The 25,099-nt window shown below is 37.3% G+C and overlaps 1 protein-coding gene across 1 annotated transcript in view; it reads right to left on the bottom strand.

Annotated features, from left to right (window-relative positions):
• Positions 1–24,861, bottom strand: part of Ankef1 (ankyrin repeat and EF-hand domain containing 1) — an 80,377-nt gene extending 55,516 nt beyond the window's left edge. The window contains exon 1 of the mRNA XM_046433840.2: positions 24,330–24,861. The gene's annotated coding sequence lies outside the window, so the exon portion shown is untranslated. The remainder of the gene's footprint in view (positions 1–24,329) is intronic.
• Between the last annotated feature and the right edge of the window lie 238 nt (positions 24,862–25,099).

Genomic DNA, 25,099 nt, shown 5'->3' on the forward strand with positions numbered 1-25,099 from the left:
CAAGTCGTGGCAGCTGCAGTAAAACAGGCTTTAGATGCCAAAGACATTAATGAACAAGGGCAAACTGTGGCAGCTGCAGTAAAACAGGCTTTAGATGCCAGACCAAGAACATGCTACAATTGTGAACAAACAGGACATTTTAAAAGGAATTGCCCCATTGGAGGAGGGTTTAACAAAACTAGGTATCAAAGGAGTAGAATACCAGGTATTTGCCCACGATGCCGTAGAGGGAGACATTGGGCTAATGAATGCCATTCTCAAACCACCATAGAGGGTACTCCATTATCAAAAAATGAACAAGGACCAGGTGTTTATCCACAATATCATGGAGAAAGGCATCAGGCTCCATTGCCAAAAAATGGACAGGGGGGCCCAATGCTCCGGGGCCCAAAACCACAAATATACGGAGCACTGGAGGAACCCAGCAACACCATCAGGGTAGTTCCCAGGACACATTGTCCATCAGATCCCTCATCAGACAAACCAGAGGGAGCGCAGGGTTGGACATCTGCGCCTCCGCCAGAGCAGTACTAACTCCAGAGATGGGAGTTCAAATCATTCCCACAGGGGTAAAAGGACCTCTTCCCAAAGGAACAGTAGGCTTATTATTGGGACGCAGCTCTTCTACTCTAAAAGGACTTATAATAAGTCCTGGGGTAATTGATCCCGATTATGAAGGTGAAATAAAAATTATAGCCAGTTCTCCAAAGGGTATATCAGTAATTTCACCAGGAGATAGAATAGCACAGTTACTAATAATACCCAGCCTACATGATAAATTTTCCAGTCGTGCTGTAGAAAGAGGTTCCAAGGGATTAGGCTCCACAGGTGTAGATTGGGCTATGCTTTCTTTAAATTTAGACTCTCGCCCCATGCTAACACTAAATATTCAAGGTCATGAATTTAATGGGCTACTGGATACAGGCACAGACCTTAGCATCATCTCTCGTCAAGAGTGGCCAAAACATTGGCCATTACAACAAGCCACTCAAACGCTTCGAGGCCTAGGAGTGGCGACTAATCCCCATAGAAGTGCAATGGTATTAGATTGGAAGGATCCTGAAGGATGTGAAGGAACTATACAGCCATATGTATTGGATCATCTTCCCGTAAATTTATGGGGACGAGATGTCCTAGATCAATTAGGTTTGACATTAACAAATAACATCAATCAAAATGCACCCACTATTATGGCTAGACAAGATTTTAGGAAAGGAAAAAGATTAGAAAAACAAGAACAAGGTATAGCAGCATCAATACAAATAGATCAAGGAACAGACAGACATGGGTTGGATTTTCAGAAAGGGCCACTGAGACAATAAAAATTACTTGGAAATCAGAAAGACCAGTATGGGTTCCTCAGTGGCCCCTGACTAAAGAAAAGATACAAGCAGCCCATGACCTGGTCAAACAACAATTAGTGGAAGGACATATACAACCTTCTGTATCTCCCCATAATACTCCCATTTTTGTCATCAAAAAGAAATCTGGTAAATGGAGATTATTGCAAGATTTAAGAGCCATTAATAATGAGATGGTTATTATGGGACCTGCTCAATCAGGGATTCCTCAGTTGTCTGCTTTGCCAAAAACCTGGTATGTTTTAGTTATAGATATTAAAGATTGTTTTTTTCCAATTCCAATTCATCCTGAGGATAGTCCACGTTTTGCATTTACTATCCCTGAACTGAATCATGAAGGTCCTGATCAGAGATATGAATGGAAAGTACTCCCTCAAGGGATGGCTAACAGCCCAACTATGTGTCAAATTTATGTTAACAAAGTAATCCAGCCACTTAGAAATCAAAATCCTGAACTACAAATATTTCACTATATGGATGATGTATTATTAGCACACAAAGCTAAAAACACATTGCTAGAATGTAATGCCACACTTACAAACTTATTAAAAAAATATAATCTAGAGATAGCAATAGATAAAGTACAATTAAATTTTCCAATTAATTATTTAGGAGTTCTATTATCCTCAACCATGGTCCATCCAACAAAAATTCAAATACGAGTAGATCAACTCAAATCACTTAATGACTTTCAAAAGTTATTAGGAGACATAAATTGGATAAGGCCCTATCTAGGTATACCAACAGGAGAGTTGGGACCTTTATTTGATATCCTAAAAGGTCCATCAGATCCAAATTCACCCCGAATGTTAACGCCTGAAGCAAGAAAGGCATTAAAAATCATTGAAACATATATGGAATATATGCATTTGGATAGAATTGATATAAGTTTGCCTTTATTATTTATTGTACTACCAACAAAAAATATTCCTACAGGAGTATTTTGGCAAGAAGGTCCATTATTATGGATACATTTATCTTATTCTCCTAACACTATTCTTACTAGGTATCCTGAGGCTGTAGGACAATTAATACTCAAAGGAATAAAAGCAGCAAAGGGAGTGTTTGGAATTTCTCCCAATAAAATTATTACTCCATATACTATGAATCAAATTGATGAGTTAGCTAATGAGTTAAATACTTGGGCAATAATCATGTGCAAATCTAATGTTTCATTTGATAACCACTTACCATCTAATCCTTTATTGTCTTTTTGGTCATCGCATCCTGTAATTTTTCCAAAAATGACTAGAAAAACACCTATCATGAATGCTCCAAATATATTCACTGATGGATCAAATAATGGTACAGCAGCAATAGTTACACCTGATCAAACTTTTACATTTTTAGTACCCAAACAATCAGCTCAAAAGGTAGAGCTTAATGCAGTATTACAAGCTTTTGTCATGTTTAAAGATTCTGTATTTAATTTATTTTCTGATAGTCAGTATATAGTTAACGCTATAGTATCCCTTGAAGATGCTGGTAGGATTTCCCCTTCCTCTACTGTTTTCTCTTTGCTTTCCACTATACAAAGTCTAATCTGGGACAGAAAAGATCCATTCTTTATAGGACATATCAGGGCACATACAGGATTGCCTGGAGCCCTTAGTTTGGGCAATGATTTAGCAGATAAAACTACACATGACATACATATTTTCTCTACACTAGAAGAAGCTATAAATTTTCATAAAAAGTTCCATGTCAATGCTAATACTTTACAAAAGCGTTTTAAAATAACTAAGGAACAAGCTAGACAAATAATAAAACAATGTCAAAATTGTGTGACCTTTTTACCACAAGTTAATCTTGGAGTCAATCCTAGAGGATTGATACCTAACCATATTTGGCAGATGGATGTCACACACTTGCCAGAATTTGGAAAATTAAAATATTTGCATGTTACAGTTGATACTTCTTCTGGATTTTTGATGGGCTCCCTTCATGCCGGAGAAAAAACTAAAGATGTTATAGCTCATTGCTTACAAAATTTTGCCACTGTGGGTGTTCCAAAACAGTTAAAAACAGATAATGCCCCTGGTTATACTTCTACCTCTTTTAAACAATTTTGCTCAACATTTGGCATTACTCATATAACAGGAATCCCATACAATCCACAGGGACAAGGCATAGTTGAAAGAGCTCATCAAACTATTAAAATGTACTTATTAAAGCAAAAAGACGGAACTGGGAAGGGGTATATATTCCCCAAAGATAAACTTAAAATAACCCTTTTTACTCTAAACTTTTAAAATTTGGATTCATCAGGACTTAGCGCTGCGGAAAGGCATATGTGTCCAAAAAATGTGCATAAGCCCAAGGTACTTTGGAAGGATATTCTAACAGGACAATGGAAAGGTCCTGACCCAGTAATTGTCTGGAGTTGGGGGTCTGTTTGTGTGTTTCCACAGGGAGAACAGCAGCCGATTTGGATTCCAGAGAGATTAACCAAGGTCCTGACCCAGTGATTGTCTGGAGTCGGGGGTCTGTTTATGTGTTTCCACAGGGAGAACAGCAGCCGATTTGGATTCCAGAAAGATTAACTAAAGCGATTTCTACAGACCAAAAAGAAGATGATTTGGCTCAAATCCATAACAACTGATATCCAAAACTCCAGTTTGGCTATTCTTACATCTGCAACAGAACCAGGATGCTTTTTTCAATATCTATTTTATTATTGCCCTTTGCCATATCATGAAGTTCTATTTTGTTTTTTGAGCTCTTACAGACCTAGGTTAATGTTTTGCTGATCAGTTCTATTTTTTTTGACTATAGAGTTTTTAAACATTGCAATGGAGATTTCACCTGTAAAAAGTTATAAGGCCTTTACTATAATGTTATGTGTTGTATGTATTATATTATGTGTGCACACTTGTGTTTTGTGTTATATGTTTGAATGTACGTATGTCCATATATCATATATGATGAGCGCTCATGAAAAAATGGATCCAAATTTTTTTTTATATTCATGTGATTTAAATGGTTTAATTTAAATTGGGTAAACAACTGTTGAGGATTGTTTTAATATGTGAACAAAAAAGGAGGTTAACAGATCTGTTTGTTTACTTTTACCTTTCCTTTTCATTATATTTAATAATTCTCTTAAAGACAATGTAAATTGTTAAGAAAATTGTTTTCTTTTAGTGCCTTCTGTAATGTTACATAATTTTTTCTTTAGCCATTATTGCCAGAATTCCTATCTTCATCCCAGTGCTGGTGAAGTCAAAGATAAAACCAATCTACAGCTTCTGCAATAGCCATCACTGAACTGCTTGCAGAACTTGCCTGGACACATTGTGAACTCACCTGTATGCATTGTGAACTATCTGTTGGTGCAGTGACTTGTGGTAGTGTTGGGGTATTTTTGTTGATGATGTCATCGGTGGTACAATTTTTCCAAAAGGAGCCGTCAATTGGGTTGGTGTATCTTCCTCCCTTCTGCTTGTCATGATCGTCCAGCTAAAATTTGGGAGCCAACAGAGGTGAGGCAAAGAACCTCACCCCCCCGCTGGTACAAAGACCTCTCCACAGGTGTGGCTGTATACTGGACCGGTAGTCAGTGATGGGTAAGATCCAATTGCAATGGTACCAACCTAACGGGTAAGGACCATATGTACTATTGGACAACCTAAGGCAGGCACGGTCCCTAAGCCACATGCTTGTTGTTTAAACAGAGAGGGGGAGATGTTGAGAGCCACAGCCAAAGGGGTCCCAGCAAACTTCCAGCTGCCAGCAAACTTCCAGCTGCCGGCTGATGATTGGCTCACAGCGGCCCCAGCAACATCTAGCTGATTGGCTCCTCTGCGGTGATGCTCATTGGGCTGTTTCCCTGCCCTTTCAGACCACGGAGCTGCTCATTGGGGGACTTTTTTGGCTCCTCCCACGTGACCCAGCCAATCGGCCTCAAGAGCAGGAGGATTGGGGGAGGTGGAGAGAGCCTTGTGGGAGAGAGAGGCTGGTGTTGTTGGAGAGAGAGGCTTGTGGAAAGCCGGTGGTGGCAGTTGGGGCTCTGAGGGTTTTTCCTGAGAGGCTGTTTTGTTTGGCGTGTGTGGTTCTAAAAATAAAGTTAGTTTCTTTTGACAAGTGGCTCCTGATTGTGCCCAGCCAGACTGCGGCAGGAGATGATGCCCAGAATTGGCCTCCACTTTTGTTAGGATTATGAGGCAAATTTTATCTTACTTTCCCCAAGTAATAAATAAAAACAAAATGCACTGAAATATAACATTCTTACTTGTTGAAAAAGCTAAGAGCAATCAATACCCTAGAGAGAACCTGCAGAGTTTTCTTTTATAGATATCACTGCAAGCCTTCTTAGGAACAGGGAGGGGTCAAAGCAGTGTGGAGAGGAACTGATGAATAAAATAAAACACCTTTAAAAATGCTTGCCTATGTTCTTTATGTGTCTCCAGTATTGTGACTATTAAATTGACATGTACTTAAAAAAATGACTTGATTGAAAAGATGAACAAATACATGATGTCATTTTGGCATGAAAAAGTCATTTGATTATGTATACAAGAGGAATAAAGTCCATGTTGGAGCAAGTGATAATAATAATTACACCTATTAAGTATATAGCACACTTGAGGGGAAATGCCTTATTTTTGTTGGTTACCAAGGAAAGCAGCATTAGTTATCATGGCAGACAAACATATCACGAATTGAGTGGTGTAATTTATTCTTTTTCCAAAGTTACATGCTTCTGCTTCTCTCATTATTTATTTGGAACCCATATTTGGTCATATATATCCACGTGCTGGATGAAAGGGGGAGAGTGAACTGTGGAATATGAAACTGTGACTCTCTTCCATCCATCCTAATGAGAAGATCTAATTAATACCCAAAGCATAATTACCTATAAAAGATGTCACCTTGATGCATTAAAAATATTACAAGCAATGAAAATTTGGGTTAGAACTAACAAAAGTAGGTGCTATGATTACCATTATCATAATTCAAAATGAAATATATGGATCAAAGTTTGTAATGTGAATAAATTCCAGTTCCATCTAAAAACATTACATAATTTATAATATATTTCTTTTAGAATTTTTTTTAAAAAAAACCTATAACATGCTAGGTGCTGCAGATTCCTAAAACAAGGAATGTGGACCTGATCTTTTAGGAGCTGGGGACTTAATGGGAAGAGACCGGCATGTACAATCACAATACACTATTTTCATTTTGATTGTACACATGCCCCTGTTACCCAGAACATGAATATAGCTGATCAAATTTGGGTTCCAAATCAGTAACAAGAGAAGCAGAAGCTTGTAATATTGGAAGAGAATGAATTATGACACCCTCTTACTGGTCTGTTTGTCTGCCATGATAAGGAATGCTGCTTTCCTTGATAACCAACAGAAACAAGGAAGTCTCCCCACCCCAATTCCCCTGGCTCAGGACTATGAACAAAACAGTATGAACTCACCATGGGGGGTGGTATTCATTTTGTCTGGGGTAATTAAGTAAATGTTCACTAAGAAGAAGGAATTTTAGTTTGAACTTATAGTTCTTGGGTTAAACCTGGGGTTTACTAAGTAAAGAAGAAAGGAGTATAGGGTCACTTTGCAAAGACCATGGAGAGTTGAAAACATGAAACACTTTGGCAATGAGCATTCCACATGTTACTATGGGTCCAACATCCCTAATCTGAAAATCTGAAATCAGTAATACTCCAAAATCCAAAAGTTTTTGAGCACCAACACAACACCAAAAATAGAAAATTCTATACCAGGAAGCTTTGTTTAATGCACAAAATTCAGATATTGCATATAAATCTTATATGAAACATAAATGAAATTTTAATTTAAATTTCAGTCCTATCTCCCAGAGATCTCATCATGTATATGCAAATATTCCAAAATCTGGAAAAAAAAAATCCAAACTCCAAAATACATGTGGTCCCAACCATTTTAGCTCAGGGATACTCAACTTGTACTTGGAATTTTAATCTTTGTGCATTCACATCTCCTGCCTGTACACCTTGGGTTTTCTGAGGGGCTCAGGAAGTTTTCATAAAGAGGAAGTCTATTTCATCAGTTAAAAAAAATTTGGAGTGAAGTTTATTGTGCAGCAATTCATTTGGGGGCTCTTGGAATGTGTCATTCTATGACCTGATGCCAACATTGCCATCTTGAAATTTTGGTGTCTTCTGCACTCTGGGACTATTGACAATGTTTACATAGCAATTCGTGAACTTTCCAAGAGTCTATGTTTTTCACACTTAAAATAATTTTGGAGAAAAGTCATATTTACACATTTGTTTTTATATTGGTGTTTGTAAAACACTAGTGTAATTTAAGAAAGAGAAAATTTATACACTTACTCATTGTTCCATTATCAACATGTCCATTTTCAGGAATTGTTCATTTTCTCTGAATGAATAATTCATCTATCTGAGATTTGTGAATGTATAAACACAGACCCAAGATTCTACAAAAGCTATGCTTATGTTATTTTTCTCAAGCATATAGTAACCACTCTTCAGTTAAATAAATCTAGTTGTAAAGAACATAACCTCTAAGAATAAAAAGTCATTCTCAATGTATTTTTTTCTAAATTTACTTCAAAAACATGGCTCTCATTCAAAATTTGTGATTTGTCCCTTTTGAACTTGTCAAGACTGACAATGACATGAAATTATAGTATTTCATAAATATGCTGTTAGGTAAAATTGCTAGGGTCAAAACTTAGGAACAAAAAACAATTTCCTTAATATGTATGTACATTAATCATCTTCACAACATAAAATAAAATGGAGAATTCGAATAATTCTTACTTTAACAGTGCTATTTGATTGAATATTAATAAGCTTTAAGATGTTTGTCAAGATAATCACTATATATAATAAAAACGAGGAAAAAATTCCTTGCTTTAATAAGTTATCTCCTTCGTGATTGATAGCTCTTTGGTACTGTTATACAATCAAAAAATTTTAAACAATTATGATATTCCAAATTATTGAAACTGAATTTAAATAATTAGTCAATCAAGTTTAGTGTGATGGTGGTATCTCTAAGGATAACTAATTAAAATAGAAATACAATTAGCCACTTATCCCTAAATGAAAGTTTTTGTTCTATTTTTACTAGTGCCTGAGTACTAACTAAAGACACAGTAAGTAATAAATACAATGGAGGGAAACTTTACCATATTGTTATTGGTGCATTATATCTGTATACAATGGTGGGATTTGTTGTTACATATTCATACATGCACACAATATAACAATATTATTTGGCCAAAATCATTCCCCAGTATTTCCTCTTTCCTGCCCCTGATCCTTTCTTCTACTCTACTGATTTCCCTTTGATTTTCAGGAGATCTTCCCCACCATTCTTCTTTGTTTCCCTCTCTAGTGTCTACATTTGAGAGAAAAATATATGACCCTTGACCTAAGTTTGGCTTATTTTGCTGAATATAGGTGTTTAAGTTCCATCTGATTAATATTTGAATTAATTTAATCAGCCCAACAACCTATTAGTTCAGGCAAGTTATGAGTTTACACAACTTGCCCAAATTCAAACCCAGTCTGTGGTGGATCCAGCATATTACCTGCCTCAAGTACCTGTTCTTTAATCAAGACCGCATGACATTTGGCCCCATGTGTATACTCTCCTGAGAGCACTTAGCCACTTTCACTTACAAGGATGAATTCAAAGGACATATGACAGAACAATTTTCAGCCTTGAAAAACATCCACAGAAAGGGCAGACTCATCTTCCAAACACTCTTTTCTAGCAAACAGACCTGATCCTTTAATTGGGGTAGTGGGAAATATCAAAAAATAAAGTGTGAAGATTTTAAATCCCATATTAAAATTCATTCTAGCGATGTTGAGCCTGCATTTTATTTTGCATAAAAGAAAAACTAATTAATAATATTGAATTTTTATTGATTATAAAATTTTTATTATATCATTATGCCTTATAGTATACTTAGTGAATACTGTACTCCTTATAACCTCTATGGAAGGAGTGCTCTTTTTTAAAAAAAATATTTAGATACTGGAAGATGGCCGCTGCGCACGGGGGTTGCTGAAGTGCTGAGCGTGGTGCTCAGAGCAGCGGCTTTAATCGAGATTTCGCGCAGCGTGTAAGAGCTCCTTTCACCGTTAATCTGTAGAGGACCACTTTGCCAAACAGCAGGAAGAACAAAGAGATCGAAAAAGAGACGCTTGGCTCCCGGACGCTTTGCCGCCCAGAGCCACGGGCGCTTTGCTCCCATCTGCTTCCTCTTTCGCTTCGTTCTGGTCAGAGAAGCTGAATGTGTAATCAGCAGTGGATTGTAAGTACCCTAGGCAAAGAAAGCTCAGTGCGCCCCGCCTTTTTTTTTTTGAATATTTTTTATACAGGGAGAGTTTGTGGATTGGGATTGTTGGCTGGGCTGCGGTTTCTGTGCCGAAAATCCACTCCACGGGAGCTGCCATTTGCTCTCTGCTAGCTGTCTTGATGGCTATGTCTACATTGTCCGGCAGCCACACCTAGAGGTTGGAGCTGGGCTGCGTGCCGAGCCCTGTCCTCTGAAGGCTGGACCGCAGCCTTGAGCGCCTGGGTCGCCTGTTCGCCGCTGCACCCTCAGGCAGAGCCTGCTCTGGGGTCGTTCTGCATCCCCCTGCGAGGGGACCCGTGCTCCAGAGGAGGGGGCCAGAGAGCCACGGCGGCAGCCGCTTGGGCCCCGGGGGCTGGGCACTGGGCGGCGGCGCAGCTACGGTCGCGGACGAGCGCGGCGCCCCTGAGCGTGGCCCCGGGGAAGAGGCGACGGCGGCAGGGTTTAATTTCTAGAAATCTGGACTGGAAACAGAAGCAGCAGTTTGTATAATCCCAAGAACTTGCTTATGCCAGGAAGCTGTAAGGGCAACATGAATATCATTGAGGAGATCTAACATGGCAGCGGGCGGGGAGAGATCAAGTCTCTGACCTCCTCAACTGCGCGGTCATAGGGAGCTGTAAATTGTATAAATGCTGTTTGCTCAGGATCACTAGGCAATGCTGAGCTGACGTGGATCTGGGGTGTACAGTCTGGGCCCCTCAGAACACACACACCGAGCCCGGATTGGCTGCATTCAAGCTCTGGTTCGCCTGCTTCTCGTGACTCAGCACTAACAATCCCACTGAAATAACTGGTTGGCCCTTAGGAACTTTCAGAGGTAAAAACCAACCGAACCTTCATAGGCAGTGGCCACAGGATTGAAACGGGGATTGGGAGAGACAGTCAGGACCCACCCGTTGCATTGGTCACCAGGCAAAGGGAACGAACAGTCACCATTTGCATGGGATACCACCTTGGCAGAGAACTGACGTCACGGGCGGAGGAGATAACTGCATTGAAACCAGCACGACAGGGCTCCCAGGAGCAGCAGACATGGCGTGTAGCCAGTATTGTGGTTAGCATCACAGGTGAATGTGGCCTGGCTTGAGGAAACAAAAGAGAAGGCCCTAGGCACTCAGGATTGGAGACCTGCCCAGTCTGTGAGGAAGAGCTGCTACACAGTGATTGGTTCCCACCTAGTGAGAGGAGAAGCTTGACCCAGTGGGCACTGCTCCACCTACTGGAAGAGAAATTAATCGAACTCTATGACTGCATTTATTATTATTATTATTATTATCATTTTTTTCTTTTTCTTTTTCTTTTTTTTCTTTCATTTTCAATTTTTTTGTTGTTGTTCTTTAACTTTTTTTAATGTTTCTAATTTTTTAATTTTTATTATTATTATAATTTTTTAATTTTAATTTTCATTATTTTTATTATCATTATTATTTTTGTAAAAAAATTTTTTTTCTTTTCTTTCTTTCTTTATTTTCTAACTTTTTTGTGTGTGTTTTGTTTTTGTTTCTTTTGTCTTTTCATTTCTTTTCAATTTTCTTATTCCCCCTTCCTTGAATTCTACCTGCCTACTCTCATTCTCTTTAGTGACTTCTTCCCTTCCCTTTTAATATCTTTCCTCTCAAGCATCAAATAAATTTATAAGAGTAAACAGTAACTCAGCAGTCAAACAGAACAAGAAGTAACATGATCAGCATATAAAAGCAAGGAAGAAAAGGGGTACAAACAATGAAGGACAGCCTAAATATTCAGGAGGACCTAGAGTCAGCAGAAAAATGGTCATATAAAGAACTCAAGGAATACCGTATACAGATGGAATGGAACCTTAAAGAGGATACGAGACAGCAAATCCAAACAGTGAAAGAACACTTTGAAAATGAATTACATAAACAGATAAAAGAAGAAGTTAAGCATCTTTATCAGGATATAGAGATTATAAAAAAAAATCAAACAATGATTCTAGAAATGAAGGAAACGATAAACCAAATTAAAAACTCAATTGAGAGTATCACTAACAGAGTGGAGCAAGTAGAAGCCAGAACGTCAGATAATGAAGACAAAATATATCATCTTGAAAAGAGCCTAGCCAACTCAGAAAGGCTGGTTAAAAATCACGAGAGAAACATCCAAGAGATATGGGATAACATAAAAAAACCAAACCTAGGAGTCATCGGGATAGAAGAAGGTACAGAGATTCAAACCAAGGGAATGAGTAGCCTGCTGAATGAAATAATTACAGAAAATTTTCCAGAAATAAAAAAGGAAACGGATATACAAATTTTAGATGCATACAAGACACCGAGCACACAAAATCACAGTAGACCAACGCCAAGACTCATTGTTATGAAGATATCCAATATACAGAACAAAGAGAAAATATTAAAAGCTACAAGAGAAAGGAGGCAGATTACATTCAGGGGTAAACCAATAAGGTTAACAACGGATTTTTCATCACAGACGCTGAAAGCGAGAAGATCCTGGAACAACGTATTTCAAACACTGAAAGACAATGCATGCCAACCAAGAATTCTGTATCCAGCAAAATTAAGCTTCAGGTACGACAACGAAATAAAAATCTTTCATGATAAACAAAAGCTAAAAGAATTTGCAGCCAGAAAACCAGCATTGCAAAGCATCTTGAGCAAAACACTACACGAGGAAGAAATGAAAAACAATAACCAAAACCATCAGTGGGAAGTGCCTCTATAAAAACAGAGGGCAGGGGGAAAGCTAACCATGGAGAAACAAACTAAATTAAATAATAAAAAAAGAAGATAAATAATCAAACATGGCTGGAAGTACAAACCATATATCAAAAGTAACTCTAAACGTTAATGGCTTAAACTCTCCAATAAAGCGACATAGGCTGGTAACATGGATTAAAAAAAACAAATCCAACAATATGCTGCCTCCAGGAGACACATCTGATTGCAAAAGACATACACAGGCTGAAGGTGAAAGGTTGGGAAAAAATATACCACGCACATGGTCCTCATAAGCAAGCAGGGGTGGCCATCCTCATATCGAATAAAATCGACTTCAAGACTAAGTTAATCCAAAGGGATAAGGAAGGACATTATATACTGTTAAAAGGAACCATTCACCAACAAGACATAACAATTATCAATATTTATGCACCAAATAATGGTGCTGCGATGTTCATAAAACAAATTCTCCTCAAGTTCAAGAATCAAATAGACCACAACACAATAATTATGGGTGACTTCAATACACCTCTCTCACCATTTGACAGATCCTCCAAACAAAAGTTGAATAAAGAAACTATAGAACTCAATGTCACAATCAACAACCTAGACTTAACTGACATATATAGAATATATCAACCATCATCAAGTGGATATACTTTTTTCTCAGCAGCACATGGATCCTTCTCAAAAATAGACCATATATTATGCCATAGGGCAACCCTCAGTAAATATACAGGGGTGGAGATAATCCCATGCATTTTATCTGATCATAATGGAATGAAACTGGAAATCAATGATAAAAGAAGGAAGGAAAAATCCTACATCACATGGAAAATGAAGAGTATGTTACTGAATGATCAATGGGTTACAGAAGACATAAAGGAGGAAATCAAAAAATTCTTAGAGATAAATGAAAATACAGACACAACATATCGGAATCTATGGGACACAATGAAAGCAGTTTTAAGAGGGAAATTCATCGCCTGGAGGTCATTCCTCAAATAAAGGAAAAACCAACAAATAAATGAGCTCACACTTCATCTCAAAGCCCTAGAAAAGGAAGAGCAAAACAACAGCAACTGTAGCAGAAGGCAAGAAATTATTAAAATCAGAGCGGAAATCAACGAAATTGAAACAAAAGAAACCAATGAAAAAATTAACAAAACTAAAAGTTGGTTCTTTGAAAAAATAAATAAGATCGACAGACCCTTAGCCATGCTAACGAAGAGAAGAAGAGAAAGAACTCAAATTACTAACATACGGGATGAAAAAGGCAATATCACAACAGACGCTACAGAAATACAGAAGACAATTAGAAATTATTTTGAAAACCTATATTCCAATAAAATAGAAGATAGTGAAGACATCGATAAATTCCTTAAGTCATATGATTTGCCCAGACTGAGTCAGGAGGATACTCACAACTTAAACAGACCAATAACAATAGATGAAATAGAAGAAGCAATCAAAAGACTTCCAACCAAGAAAAGCCCAGGACCGGATGGGTATACAGCGGAGTTTTACAAAACCTTTAAGGAAGAATTAATACCAATACTTTTCAAGTTATTTCAGGAAATAGAAAAAGAGGGAGCTCTGCCAAATTCATTCTATGAGGCCAACATCACCCTGATTCCAAAACCAGACAAAGACACCTCAAAGAAAGAAAACTACAGACCAATATCTCTGATGAACCTAGATGCAAAAATCCTCAATAAAATTCTGGTGAATCGGATACAAAGGCACATCAAAAAAATTGTGCACCATGATCAAGTAGGATTCATCCCTGGGATGCAAGGATGGTTCAATATACGGAAATCAATGAATGTTATTCACCACATCAATAGACTTAAAGATAAGAACCATATGATCATCTCAATAGACGCAGAAAAAGCATTCGACAAAGTGCAGCATCCCTTTATGTTCAAAACATTAGAAAAACTAGGGATAACAGGAACTTACCTCGACATAGTAAAAGCTATCTACACTAAGCCTCAGGCTAGCATCATTCTCAATGGAGAAAAATTGAAGGCATTCCCCCTAAAATCTGGAACAAGACAGGGATGCCCTCTATCACCACTTCTATTCAATATAGTTCTCGAAACACTGGCCAGAGCAATTAGACAGACGAAAGAAATTAAAAGCATAAAAATAGGAAAGGAAGAACTTAAATTATCACTATTTGCAGATGACATGATTCTATACCTAGAAGATCCAAAAGGGTCTACAAAAAAACTACTAGAACTAATAAATGAATTCAGCAAAGTGGCAGGATATAAAATCAACACGCATAAATCAAAGGCATTTCTGTATATCAGCGACAAAACTTCTGAAATGGAAATGAGTAAAAACACTCCATTCACAATATCCTCAAAAAAAATAAAATACTTGGGAATCAACCTAACAAAAGAGGTGAAGGATTTATACAATGAAAACTACAAAACCCTAAAAAGAGAAGTAGAAGAAGATCTTAGAAGATGGAAAAATATACCCTGTTCATGGATAGGCAGAACTAACATCATCAAAATGGCGATATTACCAAAAGTTCTCCATAGGTTTAATGCGATGACAATCAAAATCCCAATGGCATTTCTTGTAGAAATAGATAAAGCAATCATGAAATTCATATGGAAAAATAAAAGACCCAGAATAGCGAAAGCAATTCTAAGCAGGAAGTGTGAATCAGGTGGTATAGCGATACCAGATTTCAAACTATATTACAGAGCAATAGTAACAAAAACAGCATGGTACTGGTACCAAAACAGGCGGGTGGACCAATGGTACAGAATAGAGGACACAGAGACTAATCCACAAAGCTACAACTATCTTATATTTGATAAAGGAGCTAAAAGCATGCAATGGAGGAAGGATAGCATCTTCAACAAATGGTGTTGGGAAAACTGGAAATCCATATGCAAAAAAATGAAGCTGAACCCCTTTCTCTCGCCATGCACAAAAGTTAACTCAAAGTGGATCAAAGAGCTAGATATCAAATCAGAGACTCTACGTCTGATAGAAGAAAAAGTTGGCTCCGATCTACATATTGTGGGGTCGGGCTCCAAATTCCTTAATAGGACACCCATAGCACAAAAGTTAATAACAAGAATCAACAAATGGGACTTACTTAAACTGAAAAGTTTTTTCTCAGCAAGAGAAACAATAAGAGAGGTAAATAGGGAGACTACATCATGGGAACAAATTTTTACTCCTCACACTTCAGATAGAGCCCTAATATCCAGAGTATACAAAGAACTCAAAAAATTAAACAATAAGAAAACAAATAACCCAATCAACGGATGGGCCAAAGACCTGAACAGACACTTCTCAGAGGAGGACATACAATCAATCAACAAGTACATGAAAAAATGCTCACCATCACTAGCAGTCAGAGAAATGCAAATCAAAACCACCCTAAGATACCATCTCACTCCAGTAAGATTGGCAGCCATTATGAAGTCAAACAACAACAAGTGCTGGCGAGGATGTGGGGAAAAGGTACACTTGTACATTGCTGGTGGGACTGCAAACTGGTGCGGCCAATTTGGAAAGCAGTATGGAGATTCCTGGGAAAGCTGGGAATGGAACCACCATTTGACCCAGCTATTGCCCTTCTCGGACTATTCCCTGAAGACCTTAAAAGAGCGTACTACAGGGATACTCCTACATCGATGTTCATAGCAGCACAATTCACAATTGCTAGACTGTGGAACCAACCCAGATGCCCTTCAATGATGAATGGATAAAAAAATGTGGCATTTATACACAATGGAGTATTATACAGCACTAAAAAATGACAAAATCATGGAATTTGCAGGGAAATGGATGGCACTAGAGCAGATTATGCTTAGTGAAGCTAGCCAATCCCTAAAAAACAAATACCAAATGTCTTCTTTGATATAATGAGAGCAACTAAGAACAGAGCAGGGAGGAAGAGCAGGAAGAAAAGATTAACATTAAACAGATACATGAGGTGGGAGGGAAAGGGAGAGAAAAGGGAAATTGCATGGTAATGGAGGAAGACCCACATGCTTATACAAAATTACATATAAGAGGTTTGAGGGGAATGGGAAAATAAACAAGGAGAGAAATGAATTACAGTAGATGGGGTAGAGAGAGAAGATGGGAGGGGAGGGGAGGGGAGATAGTAGAGGATAGGAAAGGTAGCAGAATACAACAGTTACTAATAGGGCATTATGTAAAAATGTGGATGTGTAACCGACGTGATTCTGCAATCTGTATTTGGGGTAAAATTGGGAGTTCAAAACCCACTTGAATCAAATGTATGAAATATGATATGTCAAGAGCTTTGTAATGTTTTGAGCAACCAATAAAAAAAGAAAAAAAATATTTATTTTTTAGTTGTAGTTGGACACAATACCTTTATTTCACTTATTGATTTTTATGTGGTGCTGAGGATCGAACCCAGGGTCTCGCACGTGCAAGGCAAGTGTTCTATTGCTGAGTCACATCCCAAGCCCAGGAGTGCTCTTCTTTATGTCACTGATATTGGGCTCAGCCATGTGACTCTCTTTGGCCAGTGGGTCACTTTGCAAAGACCATGAAGAGTTGAAAACCTGAAACACTTTGGCAATGAGCATTCCACATGTTATGGTGGGTCCAACATCCCTAATCTGGAAATCTGAAATCAGTAATACTCCAAAACCCAAAAGTTTTTGAGCACCAACACAACACCAAAAGTAGAAAGTTCTATACCAGGAAGTTTTGTTTAATGCACAAAATTCAGATATTGCATATAAATCATATACGAAGCATAAATTAAATTCTTATTTAAATTGATATGCAAAGTGATAATGCACTAACTCCAAGCCTATCCTTTGAAAGTCAACACAAGTGTCCTTCTGTCATTCTTGTCCTCCATTCATATATCACCATGAGAAGATTATGCCCTATGGACAAGTCATGGGTCCAATCTTCAGCTTAGGTCCAAGACTCACCATGTTCAGCCTAAATCCAAAATCTAGAGCATGATGACTTCATGTTCAAAGGAAATAATGAAACCAAACCTCTGGAATATGGTGTCACCTAGCTGGGGAGCCTCCCAGAACAGCCACATGGTAGCAAACATTCTACAACATTTTTCTGTTGTCCTCATTTTGGTCTCTCTCAATAGATGTCTTTGGTGAAGCCTTTAGTTTATTGCTGTATTTTCTTAAGAGTATTTGAATGACTTTCTTAAGAATTAAATGTGTTGGAACATCAAGTGAATTATTGACTCATGTAGCTCAAGACTAAAAGCAAATCTAATAAATGTGGTATTAAATTCTGTTATCAATCTACCTAAAAACCTATAGCACTTATTTGTAGGATTTCCATAGTGAAGCTTACTGATATTGAATACTTTGTTATGAAAACCTGGTTTATCAGTGGGGACCCTATATGATTATTAGTGTCAAGAACAAGTCAAACTATCATAGTCTAATGAAGATAATTCAATGGTGGAAAGCCTGGTGTAGTGATTTTTAATTCTGCCTTCACATAACAACCACCTGGGGATGTTTGCAAAATCCCTATGTTAGAGACTCACCCCAAACCAAAGGATGATTGTTTTTAAAAGCTCTCTGTGTGATTTATCTGTGCAATTAAGGTTGAAAGTGAGTATATATGTTTTATGTGATTTTTCAAAATGTCAATCTGGAAAGTTTTCTTATACAAAATGTCCCACAAAGAACATCATCCTCTGTATTCTGGTTTTATAATCAGGCAAAACAAAACTAATAAAAAAGTATAATTTGTACATTATTCTGTATATTGATTTAGAAACTTTTACCAGGATTATAATTCATTTACTTTATTATTTTTTTTCAGTTATATTCAAATTTACATAATAAAAATGAACCATCTGAGTTTTTCTTCTTCTTTTTTTTTGAGGGGGGGCCCACTGGCTGTCACTCAAGATGCAATAAGATGGTCTTCTTGTAGTCGGTGTCCTTCACAATGTTTAAGTTCTAGTGATGTCCTGAATTACAGGGGTAACAGCCATCCCCAAGAAGATAAGATGAATGTCTATTGAAAGATAAGAAGTTTGGCAGCATCTCTGGGTTACCTACTCAAAATTTATTTCACCTCTTTCCTGTAAGAGTATCTTTTTTTAAAAAAAAATTGTTCTTTTTAGATATACATGACATTAGAGTGCATTTTGACATATTAGACATACATGGAATATAACTTCCCATTCTTGCCATTGTACATGATATGGCGTTACACCTGCAGTGTATTCATATATGAGCACAGGAAAATTATGTCCAATTAATTCTACTGCCTTTCTATTCCCATCTCCCCTCCCTTCCCTTCATTCCCTTGTCTAATCCAGTTAACTTCTCTTCTTCACTTCTCCACCCCACACTGATTGTATTAGTATATCAGAGAGAACATTTGGCTTTTGATTTCCATCTATTTTTTTTCTACTCCTTATTGCTTTTGTTTTTATTATTGTTATTTCTTTTTTTAGTTTAAGTTAAATATTTTTCTTGTGATGCTATGAGCAAGTGCTATACCACTGAGCTGCACTACCAGCTCTGTAGTTTTCTTTTTTTTAAATTCCATCTAACTATTTTTAATGCACAAATTTAGTGGCACTAAGTATATTCCCATTGTTGTGATACCATCACCACCATCTATGTCTATTTTTCTTTTCACCATGAAAAGTAAATCCATGTATATATAAAACAAAAAAAAAAATCCCCATACCCTGTCTCCCCAACCCCTGGATACCACCATTCTACTTTCTGTCTCTATAAATTTGACAACTATGGCTACTACATATAAAAGGAATTACTTGGAAGTATATATCTTTTCATGACTGTTCATGGCTTTTATAATTAGCATATTTTATAGAAAAAGGCTTCTTTAATATCCTCAAAATTCATCCATGTTATTGCATGAGTGAAATTTCTTTTCAGGGCTGAACAATATTCCGTGGAATAAATACATAATATTTTGTGTATTCACCTGTCTATGGACACTTGAGTTACTTCCACTCATTGGCTATTGTGACTAATACTGCCATGAACAGGAGTGAACAAATATCTCTTCAAAACTCTGCTTTAAATTCTTTGGGGTATATACCAAGAAGTAAAATTGCTAAATCATATGGTAATTTTTTGAGGAATCATACTGTTTTCCACAGTGGTTACATCATTCTATATGTCCACTAACAGTATACAAGTGTTCCAATTTTTCTACATCCTTGCCAACACTCATTGTTTTACTTTTGTTTGTTTGTTTTTAATTTTGTAGCCATTCTAATTGTTATAAGGTGATATAATTCAATGTGGTTTTGATTTGTATTCCCTAACGATTAATGATACGGAGAGTCTTTTTATGTGCATTTTGGCCATTTGCTTATTTTTGGAGTAAACTGCCTATTCAAGTCTTCTGTTATTCTTTAGTCTGGTTTTTCATTTTTGTTGTTTTTGTTGCATTATAGGAGTTTTTTATATATTTTGGATATGAGCCCCTTGTCAAATACATGATTTGCAGATATTTTCTTCCATTCTGTGAGTTGCCTTCTCTCTCTTCTATTGATTGTATCCTTGGATGCACAGAAGTTCTTCATTTTGAGGTAGTCCAATTTAGCTATTTTTACTTTTTTTTTTTTTTTGCCTATGCTTTTGGTGTTATATCCAAGAAATCACTGCCAAACCATCCATTTGCCTTTAGTAAAATCTGTCTTCTAAGGCACAAAAGATGATTTGCAATGCAAATCAATTGGACAGCCTGGATTAATTTTCTCATTCAAAACACATGATATTAAGAATGAATAAAATTAAAATTGGCAAATTCTGGAGTTTTATTGAAACTCTAATTTTTGAAAAAGTATTGCATTTTATTTGCTTAACTACTCAATTACTTTGCCTGAGGTCCCTAATTTATTTGTAGCTCCTGGATCCTTTCAAATTGAAACATAATGGGAGCTCCTTTGAAGTCAAAGTCTAAGTATTGTTTCACTTTTTTTTCTTTAGTAAGTTGCATAGAGCAGCTTCTCAACATAACCTTCAAATAATAAGATATTAACCCAGGAGTGGCTATTAATGTTATTTGTACTGTATGTTCACTTTCTGGATTAATGAATTGAGATCCTAAAGGAAAAGTAATTTAAGGGATCAATACTGAGTACAAAATAGATAGGTGGGTTTAGAAGTTTGGACAGATTGTATGAACTATTGGGTAATGCATCCCTGAAGGATGTTGGTGTGGATGTCACACAGTAATCGTGAGCAAGGGCAAAAGAGGTACATGGAAATAAATATTGGGTCCCCACAAAAATTTAATCTATAAGTTTCTTCCTCAATCTTGTAAATGGTCCTGAAAACTGTCAGCTTATTCCTTGGCTGCTCCTGTATCTCAAGCATCCTCCAGGTATTAGCAAAGTATCTTAGGAGATACTTAGAGATCCTGTGTAAATTGCCATCTTGGCTAAGCAGGCTTCATATTTTTAAATTCATTTCATTTGTTAAAGTTTACAGTATTGTAGACTTTAAGGAGCCTTACAGCCTCATGCCCTTACTTTCAGATGGGGAAACAAAGGCCTAGAGAGATACTGAGTTAACGCAAACACATTGCCAGTAAATGGCATAGTTAAGATCCTAATGGAACTCCTAAGCCAAAAAGCTTATATATTGTTAACAATATCACCAGAAGCAGAAACAAACAAAAAAGGGGAATGTAGTTATGCATTCTTGAACTTGAACTCTCTCCTTGTCTTCTGAGATCTTGCTTTCACCTCAACCATCCACAAAACTAGAAAATCTTTGGCTTCTAGCCAAACCAAGTAACAAAGCCTCTGGGATCCTGGCCATAGGAACACCCCTTCTCCAGCCGATTCTCCTTTAGATGATCTCACTGCCACCAGAAAAGGGATGATGGGGTTTTACCCAATTTTCTCCACTCTCAGTTACCTTTAATAAAAGGGGCTTCATTAAGTACAGATTAGCATATCTTGTTACTCCAAGTATTGCTGTTTCTGTATTCACACACACACAATAAAAAATTGTATCCACAAAATTGACAATTTTCCAAAATGTTCAGATTCATCTGACCTTCCAAATAACAACATTCACTGGCAAATTATTGGACATCTGTGAGAGTCATTTGGGGTTGAATTAAATTTTTGATGTGCTGTGAAATTAGGTCAGTGCGTTAGAATTACTTTTTAATAGTTATGAATGCACTAATAAAATGTTGTTCTTCAGTGCAAATTGGCAATGTTCCCAGTTTTGAGGAAGCTTTGAAGGAATGAATTTCAAAATTCCTGATTAACAAATACGTACAAGAAGTCAGAAGAGACAAATTAAGAAATCCTCTACCAAAGTACACAATAAACTCCAGATTTATCTTACCATTATGATTTTAATGGGTCTTATTGATACTGAAAAAGACAACATTGTCCAATGCTTTGAATAGGAAACGGAACAGTCATAAGAGGAGAAGCTTGTCTTTTTTTCCTTAGAATTTGTGATTCCAGTGAAATCATTGTATTCACTCAACTGTTTTCTGGATTGCTTAACAGCAAAAATAGTACAAAGAGACAGGAGCTGTGGGGATTCACATTTTTATTGGATATAATAAAGAACTTTTTAACGACAGGCTGCCTTGTGGGGTAAGAAATTCCTGCAGAATACTTCAGCAGAGCTTGGACAGATATCTTTCAGGGAGAGCTATTTCTTAATTGGATGAGACATGTACTGAATGACTCCCAAGGTCTTTTGAATTGATCATTGTACTGCAATAGTATGTAAATAGCATCAAAAGTATCCCTGGTTAAATCAGTGGTAAATAAGAAGTCCTAGAAATGAATCTTCACCCAACTGAATTTAGAATTTAGCAGAACTAGACCTATGTTTCTGGAACTCTCATAGAGGCTGAGGAACAGCCATAGATTTGAATGGAAAAAGGACCTCAATGGGAGCAGAGGTGCCAGGAAGGTGGTATAAACTTAGATGCCTTCCAGGGAAAGGGTGTATATGGAAGATGGATATAAAACAAGAGTGTGGTGGAGGTTGAGGGCCAGCCTCAAAAGATGTTCAAAATGTAAAGCATTTTCGTTTCCTTTTTTTAAAAAAATCAGATTATTACCATTGGCTCTAATCTTCTATATTAGGGACACACTGGAAAGAAGAGAATTCTGGGACAAATGGCAAAAAAAAAGCCACACACACACACACACACACACACACACAAAAGAGAGAGAGAGAGAGAGAGAGAGAGAGATCTTCAGTGGGGACATCCATGGCCCCATTACCCCTAATTGTTAGCACAGCTGACTGTGGGCAATTTTATTTTTTAGGTATCCTAATCTTATGCAAGGGCAGATTGAATGTTTGCCTCAGTGCCCTTTGGTTTTATCATGTCCAGTGCTCACACATCATGTCCCTTGTCCCCTTTCAAATGTTCCTCTTCCTTAGCCTGCGCCTTAGTTACTCCTTAGGATACCTGGCCTCGGGCAATGCCTCATATTCAGGACTTATTCTTCTGCCTCCTCTGAATCAAAATGGACTAGCCATCCCTCTTCTCTAGATATGTTGTGAAGTAAATTAGTGTCAAGATTTAAAGACAGAAAGTACTCTGTGTACTTGTTTCATGGTATTTGCAGGGTAGTCAAGTTTTATTAGAATTGAAAAAAAAAATTCCATAAACAGTGCTTCCATAATTGTAAAGCCATGAAAGTGGTCTGCAGTTGGGGCAGTAGTTTAACATATAGCACCCCAGACAGGTCCCTCCCTTTGATGTGTGCATGTAAACTTGGAAACTATGTAATAGAAAAGATTTTTAAATCCCTTACTACACTCTCTACCTGTTCAACAACAAAATCTAACCTTTTTCCTCCCTGTGGAGAAGCTATTGTTCAACAAACACCATGAGTAAAACATTGGTCACATCATACTAAACCTAACTCATTGTTTTTCAGTAGGGTAAGCGTTTATTATCTTTAGGACTCAATTATTTTTTAAAATTAGTGAGTATGATTTTACTATTTTTTGTAAGGCGTTCATTTTGAAGTGCTGCTTTCCATACAGATGAAAGTGATTTTTCAACTTATGAGGAAGAAATGCCTTTAAGATGTCAAGAGTCTAGAAGATGCCATGAGGTAATGGGAATGAATTATGAAGACCAGGGCTTGAATTTAAGACGTCATAATCACAACTGATAAAACTGAATCAGTAAACTCCAGTCTTTTGCAACCAAAAACATATGTATATGCCATAAAATATGTGGACTTATACCATAAAATCCAGATGCAAGGAACCTAGAGTAGCCATTCATTCGACAAGAAAAAAAAAAAAGACAAAATGAATGCATTTGATTCCACTGAACAAAAGTTGTGAAATAGAACAAAGAGCCAGGTAATTCCAAACAAGCCTGGTTTTATTGTTTGAGATGTCATTAAGACCACACTGAAATGTTCTCTATAAAATCCAGTGTTTGCAGACACCAAACCAAAAAGAGACTAGGTCTCCCTTCTACATGCTCAACCATTGTCTTCCCAGGACTGTTCTGAAAATTCACTGTCCACTTGAGAACGACTATGGATTACTATAGCCACTCGGAGTCTAGTGGGAAAACACACAAATGACCAACACATCCATCTTTTCTAACTGTCTCCTCTTCCAAACCTTTTAACCAAACTGCTAGAGAAGATTGAAACTAAAGTTTCAATTTTTGCCTTCTGATCAATACTTGGGAAATAAAATAGCACAGGCAAGACTCCCTTGGTTTGCAAAATAGATGAGATCCTCAACTGAACCCAGAAACTGTGTTTGTAGTACTTATAGAGGCTTTCCACTCCAGTTTTGAAAAATGGAAGGCAGAGATAAAAAAGAATATGTTTGTTCTCCTCTCACCTCAAGAATTCATGCTACTTATACTATCTCACTCATAAAAAAGGAGAATTAAACTGAACATTTTACAAACTCACCTTAAAAAATACCTCTTGGTTGGCTGTGGACTGTGTTCTGGCCAAATTTTTGCTGGGCTCTTCTGCCACAGAGCTCTTTGCTCTTTAGAAGAGAGACTGCTTCTCTTGGGGCAGGAAGGTCCCTTCTCTCTCTCAGCTGGAAAATAGGCAGGAAGCATCCTGGGGCCGACTTTCTCTATGTTGCTTGGAAGTGGCTTCTCAGTGGCATTGCCAGAATCCGGCACCCACATTCTGCCCTTGTCGAAGTCATACTTTTTTTCCATCTCCCCTTTCAAAAGATAGAAAATGACAGAGACAAAAATACCTGTGGCTGCGATTAAGTAAAGCACATAGAGGGTAACAACTATGGCCAGAGCGAGCATGAGATCTGTAAGGAAAATGATCAGCTCTGAGAACATGTCTGCATTTCTCTTCACTCACGGAATGTATTTTAAAATTTCCAAAGGCGCCCACCATGCAAATATAGCTTTGAAAAATATGGACAGGAAAAAGAACATTTCTAAGTACGCTAAAATGTGTTGCAATTCCTCCAAGTATTTACCAGGGGAGATTGTATAGTGAAACTTTTGATTTCCCAACTAGTACAAAATTGGCTAAAGGTGAAGTATGGGCCATTGCTTCACCCTGATCTGGTAATAGGGAAAAGTCCAAAGATTCATTTTTATCCCAAACTGTGAACCAATTCACTTGAATCATCATTTCTAAGGGGTAGAAGCGCACTATGTGTATTTGTAATGTACCATGGAAATCTGAGGTTTCTTGGAAAATTA

The sequence above is a fragment of the Marmota monax genome, unplaced genomic scaffold (assembly GCF_021218885.2).
Source record: "Marmota monax isolate L192 unplaced genomic scaffold, Marmota_monax_Labrador192_F-V1.1 WCK01_AAM20220418_F8-fsc00014, whole genome shotgun sequence".
NCBI classification, from domain to species: Eukaryota; Metazoa; Chordata; class Mammalia; order Rodentia; family Sciuridae; genus Marmota; species Marmota monax.